The sequence below is a fragment of the Vidua macroura genome, chromosome 4 (genome assembly GCF_024509145.1).
Source record: "Vidua macroura isolate BioBank_ID:100142 chromosome 4, ASM2450914v1, whole genome shotgun sequence".
In the NCBI taxonomy this organism is placed as follows: Eukaryota; Metazoa; Chordata; class Aves; order Passeriformes; family Viduidae; genus Vidua; species Vidua macroura.
In genome coordinates, this window is record NC_071574.1 from 15928998 (window position 1) to 15949023 (window position 20026).

A 20026-nucleotide genomic window follows, 5' to 3' on the forward strand; every position below is an offset into this window, starting at 1 on the left:
CCCAAAAAACTTGTCCCAGAAAGCTTAAGATCACAAACTTACAGGACTGTGTTCAAACACTCTGTACTGGTTTTAATCTTCCTCTTGTTTTTCTCTCATTGCAAGTGTGTCAAATTACTCAAGTTAGGATAGGAGAAATTAATTCACAAACTTTTTAGGTATCTGGATTTAAAGTTCTAGTTGGACCGACTTCTAGTGTGCAAGAAGTGTACACTTGTATTGCTCTTCCTTCCTGAACATCTGAAGATGACAGCGTTAAAGAATTAGTCCCCAGAGCATTATTATCCACTTCCAACTGATGGGGCACAAAGAGATTTGATGGCTTCTTCAATACACTGTGGTAAAGCTTGGAAAGGAATCCAGATGTCCTGGTTCCTCATCCTGTCCCTGAACCACAAACCACACATCCCTTCCTTATTAGCGACAATCACAGCACATGAAAACAGACTATTTATATCTAAATATTTCATCTGTTCTCACTCATTATTCCCTAACTCACCAATGTAATTATGTTGGCAGGGCGACAATCTCTTTTTTCCCAGTAAGAGCAAACAGATTGTTAGGTTTTCTGCTGAGATACAAGCTGCACAAGAAGAACTCCCAAATAAATCAGATCAAAAGGACCATGTTTCCATTGAAACATCCTTGGTCAGGCAGCAATGGGAGAGAAGATTTCATAATATCTTCCTTGGCAGACTCAAACAGCTGCTTTAAAAGCACTGATCAAGAAAGGTTAACTTTGAAAAGAATATTAACCCAGAATAGGTTTAGCCAAAGAGAGGGGAAAAAAGCCAATAAAAAGGGGCTTTGGAAAGTTCTGGTTTTCAAATGTCATGCGATAGTTAACAGTCCTCAGAGTTTGCATAACAAGCAGCTTTGGATAGAAAAATAAGATGGTCTTTGCAAAATAAATCCAAGATTCACATTTCATAAATATCATTGCAAGTTGCTTCAGTGATTACATATTCTCTGATTAGCACAACTGATGCTTGTTCTGGTAAAACACTTGCTTCCATGTATGGGGAATATCAATGAATCTTGGACAGAACACAAGGCTCCTTGAGAATTTCGCTGCTGGAGTCAGTGACACCACATTTCATTCTGAATAAGGCAAGCACCTGGCAGGTCTTGACAGTGCTTGGGCTGCCTCATCCTGAAGTGGCAGCTATATTCTTTGTCTCAGATGCAGGCATTATAGACATATAATGTGCATAATTACAGTCCTTTTAATTTCCCAGTGACATGCAGCAGTCAGGTTGTGTTTGTTAGCATGTACATAATATGTACATTAGTCCTGCTCAACAGGATACCACAGTTCATTGCCACAAAACTTCAATTTTCCAAGCAGACTTAGAGCAAAGGCTGAGAGCATAACATGGATTCATAATGGTTTCAAAAAACAATCACCAATTAACATGAATGTTTTGGCTGGGATTTTTTCTGTGCTGACCACGTGCTTCCAAATGTAACCCTGAGAAATCTCCCCTGTAGTGGAACACAACCAGTGGTATTTGAGAACACCGGAGGGAGAAAGCAGCTAAAGGCCACCATGTCTTCATCTCTTGCTAAGTCAGAAAGTCTCCACTATGCATGCGCTCTTCTGTTTTCTGTTGGTGACTTGGTACAGCCCAACTACAGTTCTGAAACCCTGTTGTTTAACACCACAAGCGAAATGGGCACCATAACCTCTGTGTGGCCTGGAGCTGCACAGGAATGAGTTCCTGCTCTCTGCAAAGGAAGATGCCTTCAGATTCTGTTAAATGATAACAAATAAGGAAAAGGAGGCCTCCCCTAGTTCTAGCAATACTATCCCTCCCACTGGGCTTTCCTAGAGGTGGCAGAGTTGAAACTCGCAGGTTTTATTTTCAGAACATGGTCATTTTTCATTTTGGTATTTTAAAGTAAACAATCCTTGGTTCCCATGTATTATTCAAGTAGAGAGAAGTGGGTATCCAGTGCACAGATAATCAAACAGCCAGCCTGCACCAGACAACCTTCTCAAATCACTTGAGAAACTTCCCTATTGCTGTTGTTATCATTCTCCATCCACTTCCTCCAATTATCTAGCACTTCAAACATAGTATCCCATGTTTTCCCCACAGCTGTGGGGTGAAGCAAGCAAGAGCTGTGTTCCTTCCATCTCCCCTAACAGTGCTTGCCCAAAGGAGAAGAGAGGGAGCTGCACAGATGTTGCTGGTATCACATTAATACAGAAATAACCTGTTGAAAGTAATTTGTTTTCAAACCTTTCAGTGAGAAAATATCAGTTTCAAATGGAGGAATTAATGATTTTAACCTGCCTATCAAGCTCTTTCATTGCCAGCATGTAAAATGGTTATTGATGTTTCAAGTTGCAAGTAGTAATGTTGAGGGTATTTTCACTGCTGCCAAAACATTTACACGAAACTGCTATTGAGATCAAATTATCTTGAAACTGCAAAGCATGCGTGGATTCCAAATTACTCAGCTGGAGAGATTGTTGCATATTGAAATTACATGGTTGAAACTCGCAAAACTCCACGATTGCTTCAGATTCATGGGGATGGCAAAAATAGCTCTTGAAAGAACTCTTCTCCTTAAATGCAGTAAAGAAACAGACACAGGCTTAGGCTATGTTTAAACCAGTATTCCACCAGCACTTCTCTGTGGTTCTGGCTTTGGTTCCACCACCCTTCAGACACAGACAAAGAGACGGGTGCTGTGGAAGTGATGCATCAGGAAGCTAAAGCACAAAAGCTAAAGACCTTTTGGGGAATGGCAAACCAAAAATGCAAATTCTAAAAATGCAGTAGGCTCTCAGAGGTGCTCAGTGCTGGTAGGATCCTATTAACTATCTCACATTTGCCTTTCAGGAACACATCAGTGGTGGAAAAAACTCCAGAATATCACCAAAAAGAGGAGTGGGCAATTTCAAGTCTTTGATGAACCATCCATCATTCCAGGTATTTTGATGTGCTTTCCTTTGCATAATGCTCTAAATGAACTGCTGCTTTTTAGTAAGGATTCTGTGTTGCAATGAAAAAACAATCTGGCCACATTAAAGATATCCCTAAGAAAAAAGTGCTTCCCTCAAAGAACCATAAAGGTAATTTTCCAAAAATCACAGGAAGGACTGTCTAATTTAGCACCAGAGGTAAGGCGTCATTTCTCTCTAGCAGAGAGGGGATGGACAGATGAAAACACTAAATGCAGAAAAATCTTACAGATAAAACAAAAAACTCCTAGCTGCCATCAGAAAAGAGCTGACAAAGAAAAATGAGGGCTGTAGAAAGGGCTCACCTGTGAGGAGTATTGAGTGTGGCACTGGAGCTGGGTCCTTTGCCCTTTCAGTCACTGGTAATTGGAGATTAACATCTAAAATTTGTGTGCTTTTTCCCTGCAAGTTTGTAGTTGATTTGTTCTCATTCCTGCAGTGAAATTTCCTGAAAAGCAACAAAAAAAGCAATAGGGTAAGACAGGTTCCCCACATGTGGTGGGCAGTGCTCAATGGGTGTTTGTCTGCAACAGGAAATAAGTGCCTGTGTGCTCTGCCACTGTGGTGTGTTTTATCATGGCATAAAATCACAGTGATTTCAGCATTAGCTTGATCAGCAGATACTCTGCACTGGTGCGTGTCCTGTGCTAAAGTCACAGATGAGGCATTCTGTTCAGAACAATCTGGTACACTTCTCAGAGGGAGAGGGAAAAGGAATTAAAGAAAGAGCCAGATCAGGAGGAAAGAAATACTGATGATTTCTTCAGGAGCTGTGCTTGTTCCACTTCTTTTAATGTGCACACAGTGACAGCTCTGTGAGTAAAATACCAGAAGTATGTCCATGAGCTACCACAGTGTACACATTTCAAAACAATCTAATACCTGTTCTCTGTTGCATTCAGATCAAGTGGGTTTTTTTTTTTTCCTGAGAAGACTTAAGGATTGAGGTTTGCACATCTTAGGAAAAAAATACTTCTGCAGTACTTCTGACTGGTACATCTGGCAGTGCTCTTCATTTCACCTGGGAGAAGAGGGGCACAAGGTTTCCCACATCATCTCCTTTCTTGCCAACCCTTGAGGCTTCCAGGAGGGAGATATCTCTTTGTTCTCCGCCTTAAAGAAAATAAAAATCTGAATTAGTGGTCTTGGTTCAGTAGGACATTTCAACACCTAGTTTAAAACATCAGATGGGCTCCAGTGAGTACAGGAAGTGTGGGGGCAGTCAGAATGACACAAGCACATATGTAAATATTTCCCTGGATGAGGCTTCAAATTTCATTTGGGAAAATGTGAAGTTACATAAAGAAAAGAACACATTAATTCCTTTTTTTTTTTTTCGACAGTATTTAACTGCATTTATCTTGAAGTAGGGATGTGTGAAACACTGCACTATTGTAGATAAAGATACATAAAATGAGGTAGATTAAAGATTTGGAAATTAATTTCTCAAGAGACCTTTTTCAGTCTAGACTCTATTGAAATATCCTGCTAATTTGTTTGTCTGGTCTCCCTGTGAACATAACATTTGATACTATAGGCAATGAAAAGATCTCTGATAAGCTTGCTGCTTCCTGCAGCACTCTGTGTTCACAATGAACTTCTTAAATACAACTTTCAGCTTCTCTGCATCACCCCCATTCTGCATTTTTTTTCACCATGTGCTTTCTCCTTTTGCACCCTGTGCCTTCATCCCATGCGAGACCACTCTCAGCTTCCAAATCTCCTGTGAGGACAAGGATCTCTGAGCTCCCACCTCCTCATCTAGTTCACCCTCTGCCTGCTGGATGCACACTGCTGAACTGGTAGGATTTGATTGTGATCTTCCTTGTTACCTGTCCTCCCCCTTTGCTAGTTTGTACTTGGATAGGAGCTGCTGGAGGGAAGGGTGAACCTAAGAAATTAAAGGGGTTCCTACCAGAAAAATTCCAGAAACGGAGCTGATCTTCAGGGGATGATGCTGACTCATTAATGGTACTTTTTGAGTGCCTTTACTGCTTTTTAGTTAAGCACACAATGCAGCTCTGTAATTAAGCTACAGGCATAATATGGGACAAAATCTGCTTTTAATTTTCTTTCTTGTAGTTATTAGTGGGTCAATTAGATGTGAAGAACAGTTGTGCTTGAATTTTGCCATTTTAGATTAATCTGTAAAACTCATGGTGTTTCCTGAAAATTATATCTTTAATGCAAGTTAGATAAAGCACATTTTTTCTGAATGCCTTCTGTAGTCCAGATATTTTGGATTGAAAAAGAAAGACAGGAATATTTGGAATTCAAATTAAAAAATGATCTGGGAATAGGAGAAGTCTACAAGCCTTGACATTTTGGGAGACCAGGCCAGTCATCCACAAGGCAAGCCATCTCTGTTTGGAAAAGTGTCTTTACACCCTCACCTGTAAGTAATGAATGAAGCTGAGTTCCAAGTCAATATCCAGGCCTGCTTAGGTTGACTTTCTGTGAAGAGCCCATTACAGGATGCCAGTAAACATCCATAGGGCTCCTTTAATTTTCATCATTTAAATAGGCCAGCATTAAGAAGCACCCTGCACATACTTATCTCATTCCTTCCCCTCAACATCCCTGAAATTCTGTGTTCAGTCATGGTGTTCAATCACCTGAGTATCCAAAAAAGGAAGAGCAGCTGGAATAAGCTCTGTATCTTGGTGCTGTAGAATTAACTGGCTGGTTAAAATTTATTAGGATTCATTTTTTGCCACAGGGGCAATAAAGAATGATTCTAGCCTGCCTCTTACAGATACTGGCACTGTTCTCAAAACAAAACCCCAAAGCCCCGGAGAAAGGCATTCTTTTCAGAATATGTGTTTCTGTACCTTGATCTCACCAAGGGGTAGAAATGTTCACGTTTTCTGTAGCAAGAGTGCAGTGTGGCTTGCAAGGAATAACCTTTATGTATCCTTGTGTGCATCTAGCATTAATAAACACTTCCCACCTTAAGATTTCCTCTGGGAACTTTGCTTCCTCTGGCTAATAGCAAATTCCCAGTAAAATCAGTTTGTACTACAGATGCAGAGGAGTCTTTGTCAGAAAGAAATTCCTCCCAAACCATGGATAATCATTATCCACTCTGAATTACCTAATTATCTTTTGGAAGTTTTGTTTATTGTGTGGAAAAAGAAACAAGGAGTTTTCTTGCCAGCTCCCTCAGAAGTGGCCTAAGTGCTGACTGTCTGAGGAAGATCACAGGCTCAGGCCGCTGTCCCATTGTCCAGCTGGGTGCCTGCAATAGCCTGGCCCCATAAAACAGACATTTAGCTGAACAGAAGCAATTAGCCCTCCGTAGTGGCCCCTGCTCACAATAGCAAAACCAGCTGATGTTCCCTTAACTTGAAACAATGGGAGGACAGGCATGGGCTGTGGAACTCTTAAAAGCACAGTAACTCCTTCCAGAGGGGGACCGTGAGAAAGTGGAGCCTGTAAAGAGCCTTTCAGTGGATGAACTCCTGAGCAGTCTTTTATCCAGTGAACTCATCAGTCAGCTGTCTGTGGGTGCAGCTCTCTTTAGAAAACCCCAACTCAACTGCACCATGCCAGTTTGTAGTGATAAACCTTCCTGCTGAATTATATTCTGTCTCAGCGCTGTGTTCACCCCAGTATGAATTTATTCAGCAGCATCTTTTCCCTCCAGTCCTCTTTCACATTCCTTACTGTGCTTGTTCCTCTTCCTAATGATCTGGGAATAGCAGTGACCACCAATGAGAGCATGGCAAGAACTGAATGTTGCTCCTAACAATGGCAGTGGGGCTTCACTTAAGATTCAGATGCTGAGAAAATTCTAGCAAAGAAGCTGGTGAGCTCAGAAATTCAGCCCTTCTGTATGAATCCAGTAATTAACTTCCTTTTGACTACTTTCTCCTCCACTTTTGCCATCACCCCTAATCAGTGGATACCCAGAACTCAACTGCTAGCAATAAGGCTGTGTTCAATAAAGGACAGCTCTTTAAAGCTGTGTACAGCACTGTGCCCCTTCCCACCTGGGATGTCTTCCAAGCACCTTCAGGCAATAGTTCATCACTTGCAAGTATGAAACTCTTTGAAAACACAAGGCCTTTGCCAGTGGTAAGGCAAAGATACCATTAACTTTGGGAAAACAGTCCACAGTAAATAGAACCATCTATTTCATTCAGCATCTTTGGCAACAGTCCAGTGATTTGGTTTCCAGCTGATGCCATGAGTTTTCTGTAGGCACACATTCCTTATGAGCATTGTTTCTCCTTGTTCTTTTGCTAAATTTCCCTGTAGTTTAGCAGTTTGGATACCACAGCCCCAGAGTTCTGATTTCTGCCTGGGCAGGCCTGTTGCCAGCCAGCTGCAAATGGATATTCTGTTGCTTTTGGAATTTCCTTCCTAAAACCTCATCTAAAGTCAAATTAATTATTTAGTGATTGAGTAAGAATTGTCAGTGAGTGTCACAGAGTGGTTTGGGTTGGAAGGGATATTTAAAGACCACCTAGTCCAACCTCCAAGATGTCTCACTTCTGCTGCTGTTACCATAGTTTGCATTAAAAAAAAACTTTCCTTTGTTCAGCCCCATCATGGATCTGTTTCCCCATCATGTCTCCTCATTAAATCTTCTGCATGAACTAACAGTTCTAACATCCCAGTATAGGATACTGAGAAGACTGGTAGGACTTCGTGGTCACTGAAATGTAACTATGACATCTCCCCAAAAGTGCCACTGGAAGAATGAGGAGTGAAATAAAAGAAAAGCCACTACATTTATGAACAAGCAGATGGTACCAGAGAGCCCCTACCCCTGGATTATCTGTCCATCCAGGGGACCTGGGTGAAAAAAACAAATAGATTTACTGGTTTTATGGGCATTCTTCTCTTGCTCACCGATAGATGGGAGCAGAGATTTCTCTACTCAAGGAATTTTCAGGCTACAGTGCTTGCAGTTTTTTGTATATTGTGAAGGGCAAAAAACAAAACCAAACAATGTCAATATAGCTCATTCATGTGTCCACAGGGAGAAGGATATTGTTTTGTTTGGTAGCATACAGATGAGGTTTGTAATGGGAGTCAAATAAAAAGCAGGAGTCAGCACTCTTGTATTCTTTAACATTGGAATTCTCTGGTTTGGTATCTAGAACTGGTCAGAGGGTATTGATTAAGTTTACAACTCCTCATTGTTATTTCCCAGATTATAAGCGTGTTTTGCTTGGATCCAAGCCTTTACAAAAGCAAGTGAATGTGTCCTAAACTTCCATCCCTTTTTTCTTACAGGATCAAAGAGGAGAAGCTGCCCAGATGTAAATAGATAAGCCTCTAATGAGATGATCAGTGAATTGTTCCTCTCTTGTGTTAGAAGCAGTTAGACTACTGCACTTAGGGCACTCTGCCCTTCTGACTTGTATAGCAGGATCGCAGCACCTAACACAAGCCAGACAAATAACTTCAGCAATTAGCTTTCAGCATAGGTCCCTGCCCTCTGACCTCTGCTGTTCATCAGAGGTGAGCCAAATGCTTTGTTAAAAAAAAAATATTAATTGGGCCTGGCACTCCTCTAGGGCCAGGCATGTCACAAACAGTTTCTAACAGCAAGGAGCTGTTTGCAAGAAGCAAAGTCTTGTTTATTTTCTGCTCAACGGGAGCCTGACTTAGCCATACTGGATGTGAATCAAAGCCTGATCTGTGGAAACCGGGAATGGCAGTGCAGGACCTGCTCAGGTGCCACCTGTGTGACACTGTCAGGACTCCTCCAAACTGCCAGTGAGGGAGAGGAGAATCAGTTTGTATAGCCTGAGGTTGGTTGGATTGTTTGGGGGATATTTTGTCAATTCCCTCTATTCCTGCATAAATATTTTGTGCAAGCATAGTAGGAATATAAATTTAAGTGCCCCTGGAGCTACCTATAAAGACAAGGGTTGGTCAGAGAGTAAAGAAAAGCTCTCTCCTGCCCAGCTTTGGGACATGGGCTGGTGTTTACAGCATGTCAGTACAAACTGGAGGTCAGCTCAGTGTGAGGTGCTGCCAAGGAATACCAGGGATGTCTGCAGAGGTAGAACACGGTGCTGAGGCAGGAAGAGAGGATTTCCTCTCTGCTGCCCCTCCTCTGTAGCTCACCCCAGACAGGGGCCTTAGTCAGGCCGCAGTGGGATGTAACCAGGGAGATGCTTTGCCTGAGCTTCTGCCTGGTTCCAAATCAAGCCCTTTATTCCTTATTTGTTTTTCTTTCACTGATGTTCACTACCATGTTCGTAATTTAGAACTGAAATTTCCAGAGGCAAGCAGGAGGTAGGAGCATCTGGAGCTTTCATGAGAGAGGCATCCAAGCTCCTGAAGAGAGCCTAAAGAAAATGTACTTACCTAAACTCAATCAGTCTTTTTCTCTATATTAAAAGTGAGTTTACCACCCCTCCTATGAACCCAGCCTTCCAAGACATAGAAACCTTCCAAAGTCTTGATCTTCTCCCAGGGTGTGATGTTGGCTTTGAGCAGCATTTCTCAGCTTTTTTTAATGTAATTTGCTTTACTGAAGGGGAAAGATCACTCCAGCTCCCTTTCACATGACAGGGCTTCTCTGATGCAAGAGTCTAAAGTGATGATTTTTTTTCAAATTCTGGCACAAATACTGCAGATAACACTACTCTTAACTTGCACAGCTAGAGTAGAAGTTGCCAAAGCTCTGGAAAAAAAAAAAAAAAAGAGAAAAATAAAGGAAGCTGACTGCATGCTAACTTTGGAAGTTAAAAACTCTGATTTGTAGTTTGGCTGTGTTCCAAATTTATCAAAGCCATGCCTTCATTCTAGTAATAAGCTCCACTAAAAACCAAACTCCTCTACACAAAACTGACTTTTGACTTCCTAATTTAACAGTAACAGCAGCTTTTCTGAAAAGATAGTTCCTGTTAGTGATGAGTTAAAAATTAAAATTCAAACCTTATCCTGCAAGAGCGAGCAGTTTCACATGTTTTTAGACTGTTTATTGTAACATGGAGGGAGGAATACTGCAAAATCACCTAACAAAACATCAGATTAAGATGCCCTAGTGATTAAAAATTTAAGGATGCCAGTGCTCTTTACCTTGTATCCCCCTTCTGATCTGGAAATGAACAAAAGTCCTTGTGAAATGCAAGTGCAGAGGCTCCAGGCCCAGTCTGGGCTTTGCACTCAGGTGATTGGGCTTTGATGGCCCCACCGCATTTTGGTTTTACATAATCAGCTCTTTTTGTTATAAGCTGTGGGCTTCAGATAACAGCTATGAAAAACAATTTCAAGTGGAAGCAGCACCCTGGGTACAGACCGAGACAGAAAACATCCAGAAAAATCAAATATTTCTTACTTTTTGTAATCACTTGTCTTACAGCAATCGAGTGTTGACTGGTGTTTGCTGACAACTTGCTTTGCAGGAAGAACAAACTGAAAGAGACAGAAAGAGAGGGCTTTTCTGCATTTCTGGTAAACCTGTAGTTATGGCCTTCAATTATAGATTTGCCAACAGCAAAGAATAAGACAAATACGTGCAATCTGAAGTGTCTGGGACCAAACTCACACATGCCTTCACTGTACTGCTTTTGTTTGCAGAATGTTTCCATCTGGATGAGTAGCAGGAAGAGGAAAGCATTTGAAGCTAGGAAAACCACCATACTGCTATCTATAAAGCACTGATAGGATTTTTATGTGGAGCCCTAAAGAGAATGACATGCAGTGCTTTTTTTGTTTTTTTTTTTCTTTTTGCCAAATCAGAGATCTCAGATGTTTGCAAGCAAAACAAAATAAACTCAGACATTGAAACTCCTTCCTGAAATGTGGCTGATGCTATGGCACGTCCCTCAGCACATGCACTGCGCACCCCTGGGCACTGCTGGGACACTGCTAATGGCACCCATGGCACAAACGGGAAGGTAATTAGCAGAGAATGATTAATGCTGCAGCTAGAAAGTAGACAAGTAATCTTTTGGGTTTCAGTCCATTTCCTCAGTGTTTTCAAACCAGCACCTAATCTTCCCAGACCCCACTCTGTGGCTGTTCCTTTCTTCCTTTCTTTTCTTTCCGCCCCCTCCCCCCCCCCCCCCCCCCCCCCCGCTTTTTGCAGGACTGTGGCTTATTCTGATTCACTCCATTTCTTTCTTCTCAAACAGCCACAGGGCAGGCTCGCTGTTGCCAGGGATATGGTCAATGCATGTGACATCGTGCCACCAAAAACAATCCCGTTTATTTCTGGTGTGATGCTGCTGAAATCGGCGCAGCCATGCTGGGAGCAGTACACCTCAGTCAGCCACGAAATTTTGTGAGAAGAATTTTCCTTAAAGGAAGTGTTCTTAAAAAATAGCTCTCAGGGAGAAATATGCAGGTTTTGCTCGTAAAGTGGTTGTTGGCAAAGGTTTCCTTGCCAAAATCCAGCGTATCAGTGAGGGATGGTAAACACATGCCATTTTGACAAGACATTAGTAGGTTACATAGCACTGTGGAAAATATTAGACTTTCTTCTTCCCCTGACCTCAAAGAGCCTGTTAGGAGATTAAGAATCTCCAGCTCTCAAAGGTATAGCTGTTGTACCAAAATTCAATTAATGGAGAATAATATTTTGGGAACAAGAGAAAACACCTCTGTGGCATGTGGAGTGCTAGGAATAGATGGAAAATTGCCTGTACAAACAGTTCAGCAACTCTGGGATGAATTATAGGAGGATTTTTAGGCATGATTGCCCATCTGTGTAAAACAAGATGTGCAGTCACACACAGGAATGATGTGCAGAGCAGACCTGTGGGGCTGTTATTAACTTGCTCCAGGACAAGTCCTGTCCTGTCACATCTGAGTGTGACCCAAGGAAGTTGAGATAAATCTGTATAAGTAAATAAATAGAGGAGGAGGCCTCACTGGGAAGAAACTCAAGGTATGCTATCTACATCTGTGTTTCTGTGTTTGGGGTTTATTTATACTCAAGTCAGATTTTGGACTGTTACTTCTCCACTTGAGGTTTTTTTGGCAGTTCCAGGAGGGCTGAAGGCTCAGATCCAGGGGGTTCCTTCCAGCTGCATAGCCCAGCGCAGGCCACGGGCACTGGCAGGGTGTGGGGAGCTGCAGGACTTCAAACCAGGGATGCTGTCAGGAACTCTGCCTTGCACAGCTCCCCGTTCAAGTACCAGCTGCAAAATGTCAACAGCACCTTCCTCAGAGAACACAATTAATTAAATGAGACTTAATTAATTACTGTCAGGAAAGCAGATGTAGCGATTATGGCAGAAGTAAACAAATGCACATATTGTAAATTGTTCTGCAAAGGATTTGTTCTGGAATCCCTGTAGCCCTTTCACTCCTCCCCAGGATGCTATTGGGAAGGTCATCAGGGAAAAATGTAGAGATAAACTGCAAATTGATGAGGAACTAATGTACTTTTATAAGTTTATATCTCGGGAAAACAATCAGCAAACAGACTCCTTTATTAACCCCTTGGGACTTGGGGGTGAAATACAATCCTGATATTTAATTTCCAGATCATGCAACATCGTGTGCCACAAATAAGTCAACTGTTTAAAATCTGTTTAATGTGAGTGTGAAAAAGCAAATGTGGAGCCACCCCAGTCTGGTGTTTGAGTGGAGCCTTTAGACTTTATAAAGGATCTGCACTGAATGAAATCTCCCATACCTTGTAGATATGAGGATGCTCCAAGCTCAATACAACAGACACTGGAATAGTGAAACACACTTGGAAAACTCAGATAGAAAAATTTCTGAGTTGCCTTTCAAAATTTCTTCAAGATGATAAAGAGGACAAATTAGGCTGGTTAGGGATGTAGCTGTGGAAGCAAATGGGACAAATGTAGTGGAAGAACAAGTCAAGATATTAAGAAACCAAGAGTACTGTGTGTGAAAGAAAATGCATTGCACAGCCAGTGCCATGCTGAGGGGAGTAGCCCCATAGGCAGCCAGGTCTCAACAGAGATTTTTACCCTTCACTCTGTGCTGTTGTTTGCTCTGCAGGTAATGATGGCTTTGGTGTAGAGAGGATGGGAGCTGGGATGTACTTTAGGGTTTCATACTGTGAAGAAGCTGTGAAGGTGGAAAATATCCCATTTCCTTGGTGAAAGAATTAAAGGATTTAAGGTAGGCAGCAGCAGCCTGTGACCAGGGTGCCGGAAGAGGGAAGTTGCAGTCAGAGGCCACTGCTCTTCCACCTCCTTGTGGTTCCCTTTTCCACCAGATTATACTGATACAAGTCAGAAAGAGGGGCTTCTGTGGCTTCTTTGCTACCTGCCAGGGTATCTACTTTATTTGTTCAGGTGACAGCATTTCCTGTGCAAAGGACTGCCAAGTACCAAGCTGCTCATGAATGCTGCTCCAGGGCTATGGGCTGCTCCCCACCATGGTGAGTGCATTGCCCTGCTCACAGGAGATATTTGTGGATTTGGGGTTTTGTATTATGGGCTTTGTGCTTATGTGAGATTCTTCTTGCTTTCAAAAGCCGGCATTTAAAGGTGAATAACTCTGTTTTATCATGGTGTATGGGTTGCCATTTTCTGAAGGGAATGGGTTTGGTTTCTGTTCACAAACATTCACTTCTTTAGTGCTCGTCTCAAACAATTTTTGTTCCAGTAATGAGTAAATGAGTAAGTGAAACAAGTAATGAGAGGAGTGAAGGTGCAAACAGAATAGCTAGAACTAAGTTCAAAAATCATTCTAAACAAACCTACCCACAGTAAGATGTGTGAGAAGAGTAGAGGCAGCCTGTTCCCATGCCCAGCCATAGGATGGAGAATCTGTTCAGGCAGCTGACAAGGCAGATGGATAATTAGCACCATGGGTTAGGACCTGGGCAGGCACTGCTGGTGACCTGGTAGTTGCTTTTGGCGCTTCATTTGGAAATCTCTTCCTCCTACTTTAGGAATTGGCAGAGTAGCACAAGACCATCTTGCATGAGGGACTGGGGCAGCAGCAAGAGCTTGACTTTTTTGAATCTTAAAAGGAAAACAAAACCTTTAAAAGAATATATGAAATCCCCCTTTTAAATTCTCTCAAAGTCTGAATTCTCCCCTTTTAAATGTGACAAAGGGCTCTTTTTCTTCCTCTTCTCTCTCATTTAAAAAATTACTTTTTTTGTGTGCATTCTAATGCATTTTAGAGGTTTTACAAGACAGCTCTGCCAGCTGTCAGCTTCCAGCTACAGCTTCTATGATCTGAGCACCTATTCAGGCAATGGTAACTTTACATTAAATAATCAATGACAGGTTTTACACAAACAGAAAATATTAATAATATCCAGGAACTTAATGCACTAAAAGCCAACCAGCTCTCTGTAACATCCCATCCTATTATTGTGCCTCGTTTTGTATTTTAGATAACATTTAAGAGGCAGGGGGGTAATTAAAGTAGTTGAGTGAAATGCTCTGATAACAAAGAACATTTTCTTGTTTGTAAGAAGTCATTGGTCAAATCATACAGCATCTACCTATGCAGAAATTCTGAGAGTGACTCCAGCACCATTACTGCATTTCAGAGCCCAAGCACATTCGTAGACCTTGTACCAGTAGATGTCCACAGGCATCACCTTTCCTGCCTCTTCCATTTGCCTGTCCTCGTGCCACACCCGCACAGTGCTGCTAATACCTTTCCAAATCCCTGTTCTTTTTCAGCAGTCAGTGAATGACAAGCCAGAAGCAAATGGTATCAAATTTGGCCAGGCAGGGCAATGTCAAAATGAGGCCCAACAGGGTGGTGTGGCTGCAGTCTTTGCTACCTGCCTACAGCTGAACAGGTTCCATTCTCATATCCTGTACATTCGGCTTAATTGGCCTGGCCCTTCCAAAGAGAGGCAGCAGCACTGATTTACTGCACTGTATAAATGTGTTTATAGCTTGGCACCAGCACACTTACGCTCACTATTTTCCAACATGGATTTCCAATAAGCCCTTTGCTCAAATGAGTCTATTAACTTTAAAGTGCCTGAAGGTGAAACTGAATTATGAGAGGCAAGCTTTGGGGGTTGAAGCCCAAAGCAGCTGGGAAAGGCTCCCGGAGTCTTCTGTTAGTACCTGTTGTGGTTGATACTTATATTAAGGAAAAATAATGTAGAAAGTAAAAGCAAACCTGGGACACACATGGCCTCAGCCTGAGCTGACTTTCACTTCAGCTGGCCCTCAGACTCATCCCATTCCACAGATTATTAGAGCAGCTCCCGATTCAAGCCAATGTGCAATCAGAACATAACCCATTCCTTCCTCTCTTTATGAATTCAACTTCCAAGAGTCATGTTGCCCTGTTTCTGCAGTGGGGCACCACAGCCTGGGGAGAAGCTCATCTGACTGTGGTCCCTTTGGCAGTGAATTTCACAGCTCTGTTTGGTCTTTGGTGTCTGCAGAGCTGGGACACACTTCCCTCTCCTCTCCCAGCCTGGGGGGCTGCACAGAGCTGCTTTTAGAGCCTCTCAGTGCTGCCTTGCTCGCTGCCAGAGCGGCTGGGATACTTTCTTGTGGAACACCAATTATCATCCCTGCAGGGACAGGAAATCAGGCAGAAAGTTTTAGCGGACCCCTAAGTACAGTCCATAATTACCTACCTGTACTTGCTCAAGGTTACATCTCCCCAGCTAAGGAGTAAGACTGATTTCTAGTTGCTACTACCTTGACTTTATCAGGAACAAGAAAGGAACTCCTTAATACCCGTGGAGGAAAAAAAGATCCATAGAGAATGGAACTAAATTAGGAAAACTAGAATTTTTTTGGATGAATGTCAGGGGTAAAACTGCCATAGTAATGTCTACTAAACTGTGGCATGATCTCCCAGGGTGAGTGATGGAGGCTCTCAGTGTTAAGAATTAAAACACCATCAGGCAAAGCCTCAGGAAATCAGTGTCTGAAGAGGCAGCGTGGCCCAGCTGTGGCGGTGCAGGGACTGTGCCTGTGTGGGAATGTCCATTGTCCTTACACAGAACCTGTTCTTCTCCTGTAAAATTTGTTGTATTGCTCAGGTAGCTGTGATCTGCAGAGTATTAAATCCTGCCTGCAATTAAACTATTGGGAATCTTACAGGCTGATCCGGCAGCAAGCCCTCAGAGGACACCAGTGACTCTGGCTGATGCTCCCTTGTCCCATCCTCAGCACGTGATGCCTTAAAAATTCTTCAGACTTACATGAGGTAGGACACAGGTATTACTGGGCATTTCTGCTTTAAGAAAAAGAAGTCTCCTTTTGCTTTTACAATTCTTTTTATCCCAAGTTATGGGCTGATCCAAGGAAGTATGGCTACTCTGTCAGTTGGGAACTGCTCCCTTTCCACTCCAGTTACTTTTTGTGCCAGTAAAATATTTATGTGACAAGTGAAAAAAATCCCTGTGCACCAAGGTCAGGGTGCAGTGTCTCTCTGTGGAGATCAGCTTGCATTGCCTTGTTTCTGGATGACATCCGTATTAAAGACTTGCAGATGTAATGAGAGGATACAGTTTTTAATTTAAAATTATGATGTGCTGTTACCACATTATTAAATTGAATTTGTGAATTTTTGCAGAGTACCCAAATTTAGGAAATAATATTTCTTGGTGCAGTATTTCTTGGACCTGCTGTGATGAGTAAATACTGGATTGCATAGACAGTCATTCAGAGTAAAAACAGTGGGATTAGATGGGGGAAATTCATAAAATTGCTTTGTGTAACACTCGGACACCTCACACAGTGTGAGAGATTTTACCATCCAAAATAAAGGTGTGGACACATGCTAGTCATGACCCTTTTAGCTCTTCTCTGGAAATTCTTGTTTCTGCATAAAAGAAGAAACAGGAGCAGAGAAGCAGCAAGTGAGGAAATGCTCCCTCTCCAGTCTGTTTGGACTAAGTGTGGGAAGCCGAGGGGAGCAGGGCTGGCTGAACCTGACCTAGGGTGTGCAAAAAAATCTATGTCCTGTGGCTTGCCTCCCCGTGAACCTGGGGAACAGAACTTCTGCAGGTAAGCAGTATTACTTCAAAGATGTGCGGTGGCAATTCCAGTTTTCCTTTGTAACACAGAGTATGTGGAGCCCCTGGATTTTGTCCAGCCACTCAGATCGAGGCATTCAGTCGCCTGTCTTTAGCTCCCTGGCACCAGTCATGAGGCAGTGCTGACAGACTCTTCAAACTCTTGTGGTTTGGGTCTGTTTACCACTCACCAGATATACTGTAGGGCTCAAAAAATAGACATGGAAAAGCAATGGCCATGGCTACTGTCCTGGCTCTTCACAGATGTTGGCTTTCCCATTCCTCAGGTTAAACTGCTGCTACTTCACAGTGCACTTCATCTCCTGGAATGAGGTTGGTGCCATTCATTTGTCATCTGTATTTTTTTCTATATTTGTTGGGATTCTTTATAGTCTGGAAAGCTTATCCCCTCTAATTTTTGGTTTTACTTGAGTAGCTCCACTTGCATGGTAACTCCCTTCCAATATTTCCCATCATGTCTCAGATTGGCTGGGGGGCTGCACCAGGTGGGAAAGCCAGGATCGCAGTGGAGCTCTGCAGCACTGGTTCACCAGAGATGTCTGATCCAGCAAAACTCTACATCAGCCTGGGACACAAAATAGATCATTGCAATGGAAACTGAATCCTTCATTTGCTCTTTTTATTTTCTGCCCTTGCTTTGGGTTTGTTTTCTTATCTTTTCTTCCTTTGCAATTGTCAAGGCAGCATCTGGGAGTTTTATGAAACAAATGTTACCCATTAAAAGCCCATCACTACCTGCCAGAGAGGAAAATGGCATCTTATTGAAAACAATATGTAATGGTTATTGCTGTCGTCTTGTTGCAAGTTATGCCCTTGAAAAATATTAGGGGCTTATTTAGTAGCAACTGATGGTGAGGAAAAGCCCAACTACACAGAAAATTAACTGTTGCATTATCTTTTACACAGCTTCCAACACCATCATACAAATGCCTGGTTTGAAGCTGTGTTTACAGTTGCTTCAAGGACAAGGAACAACACTTCTCCATTATGCTTTTGTTGCCTCAGTGTTGGAGTCACGAATAATTCCTGTTTGGTTTCACGTACCGGCCTTGGAGCAGCGATGGAGACTCCAGTCCTGACCAGGAGAGCAAAACTCCAGCCACGTGAGTAAGAAAACTCCTGCACACACAACATGCCTTGGGCACTGCCTGGGGGACTCTGTGTCTCCAAGGACACTTTTTACCTCAAGCTGGCACCCAAAGTACCTGTATTGCCAGGCCAAAATGCTGATTCATTCACAGGCTGTTAATCTTTTTTGATATTTCCATCTGAATCTATTATGTATTGCCTTTTATAATTTTACCTTGTATTAAAATTAGGATTAATAAAATAAAATCAACAGATTTTTACAAATCAAATTGGGAAACACAGATCTTTTCTCTTGAAAACACAGCATTAATTTCTGCACACTGCAAAGCCCCTCTCTCAGCACAGACTGGAATCGAAACTGGTGGCAGAACTTGTGCTTCCTAAGTATGAGTTACCATGAATAGGGTAAATATGACTGAGGGTAATGGCCAAAATGCTTGACTCAGGTGTGGCAGCGGTGAATTTCCACGTGCCTCCAGCCGGGGATTGGGAGCCTTGGCTGAGCACAGAGCGCTGAACATGCTGCAGACGGTGCCTCAAGACCTCTGGTGTCAGGCACTCTCCAGCGGTCCCATAGAGGCACCTCATCAGCTCTGCCCTGACACTTCACAGCCCCTTGTTAACCCTTCTCTTTTTATGGCCCTGTAGGTAAAGGAGTTGATCCTACTGAAATATGCCTGAGGCTGCCAGCAAGGAGCTGTAGAGCTGCCTGAACCCAAGTCCAGATGCACACGTTCTCCGTGACGATAAGTGTGCTCTGACAGGGCTGAAGCTGCTCCAACTCCACGGGACAGCAACACAGAGCAGCCCCAGCACAGCCAGAAGGCTCTGAGCTGATGCCAGGCTGATGGGGAACAGCGTTTGTGCCAGGATTAGCACCGGGCCCCTCACAATCACATTTATACTCATTCTACATGGATGAGGACTGGCTGACAATTCCCGGCATTCCAGTTTGGAAGAAAGAGTTTTGTGCTTGAAGAGGATTGTAGGATGGAGAGGCGTGAAACAGATACCAAAGCTGCACCATGGAAATCGTGGTGTAAAGTTCATGTGCAGTTTGGAGGCACTCATCAACATGACAGTAAATGAACAATTAATAATCTCTGTATCACAAAACTACAAGGAACACAATATACCCAGTATTTTCCTCAACCTCATTTCTGATTCCTTTTGATAACTGTTGGTGCCACTCTCTGGCATCATCACCAATCCAGCTCCATTCATTCATCTCACATTATGATGGCTGTGGATTACGGCAGCTGCAGAGTTCAAAGCTGCCTCTGCTGGCTGTGATTTTTCTGCAGCGTTACTGAGGGATGTGTTTGCAGAGACTGAGCTGGGCTGACAGGGTCACTGAATGGTGTCAAGCTGCATCTAGCAACAGGGAAAGGGACTGGGGGTTTTTTGGGTGTTTTTTGTTTTTTGGTGGGGTGGTTTTTTTTTTTTTTTGGTTTTTTTTTTTTTTTTTTTGTAAATACTGAGTAACTGGTCAGCACACAGAAGTGTGAGAAAGGAAGGACCAGGAAACCTGGAATATGAGAGGCAGTGAAAATCCCAGGCAGGGATACCCTCCCAAGCCTGCCCTGGCAGTGGGATGGCAGTGGAGTGACACAGAGACATTTCTGGGCTGGGAATTCCAGGAGCAAACCAGGGCACGGCAGTGAGGACAGGCTGGAGCTGCAGAGCCTTCCTGAGTGCCTTGCACTGGGAGTGATCCACAGTAAGTTCCCATGGAGCTCTGGGAAAGGGAATATGTGTGTTCCAGGAAAAGCAGGGACGCTCTTGCTGTGGCGTTGGTAATGGCAGGAAGTGTTGGAGCCCTTCCCAAACTCCTCTCTGGCACCAAAGTGCCCCAGCATGAACAGCCTGGCAGTGCGTCCACCTGGAGCTGAGGTAGCTCCATGGCTCCTTCAGCTCTGGGGCTTTGTGTGACCTCTTCTGTCAGATAACTGAGAGCTCCGAGCCTCTGAGCTCACAGACCCTGGTGATTTCATGGTGGGAATTGAACCTCGTTTGGGTTCAGCTTTGCTCTTCCA

At 43.0% G+C, this 20026-nt stretch overlaps 1 long non-coding RNA gene across 6 annotated transcripts in view; it reads left to right on the plus strand.

Moving 5' to 3' along the window:
* Window positions 1-19147, plus strand: part of LOC128806815 (uncharacterized) — a 38550-nt gene extending 19403 nt beyond the window's left edge. For 4 of the 6 annotated variants that reach the window (XR_008436952.1, XR_008436954.1, XR_008436953.1 and 1 more), the window contains 9 exons: window positions 2853-2942; window positions 4686-4776; window positions 10682-10839; window positions 12920-13042; window positions 13219-13304; window positions 15964-16080; window positions 17168-17213; window positions 17808-18004; window positions 18639-19147. This is a non-coding gene — a long non-coding RNA (uncharacterized LOC128806815). The remainder of the gene's footprint in view (window positions 1-2852; window positions 2943-4685; window positions 4777-10681; window positions 10840-12919; window positions 13043-13218; window positions 13305-15963; window positions 16081-17167; window positions 17214-17807; window positions 18005-18638) is intronic. The other 2 variants (XR_008436958.1, XR_008436957.1) reach the window with 2 other exon arrangements.
* Window positions 19148-20026: the final 879 nt, after the last annotated feature.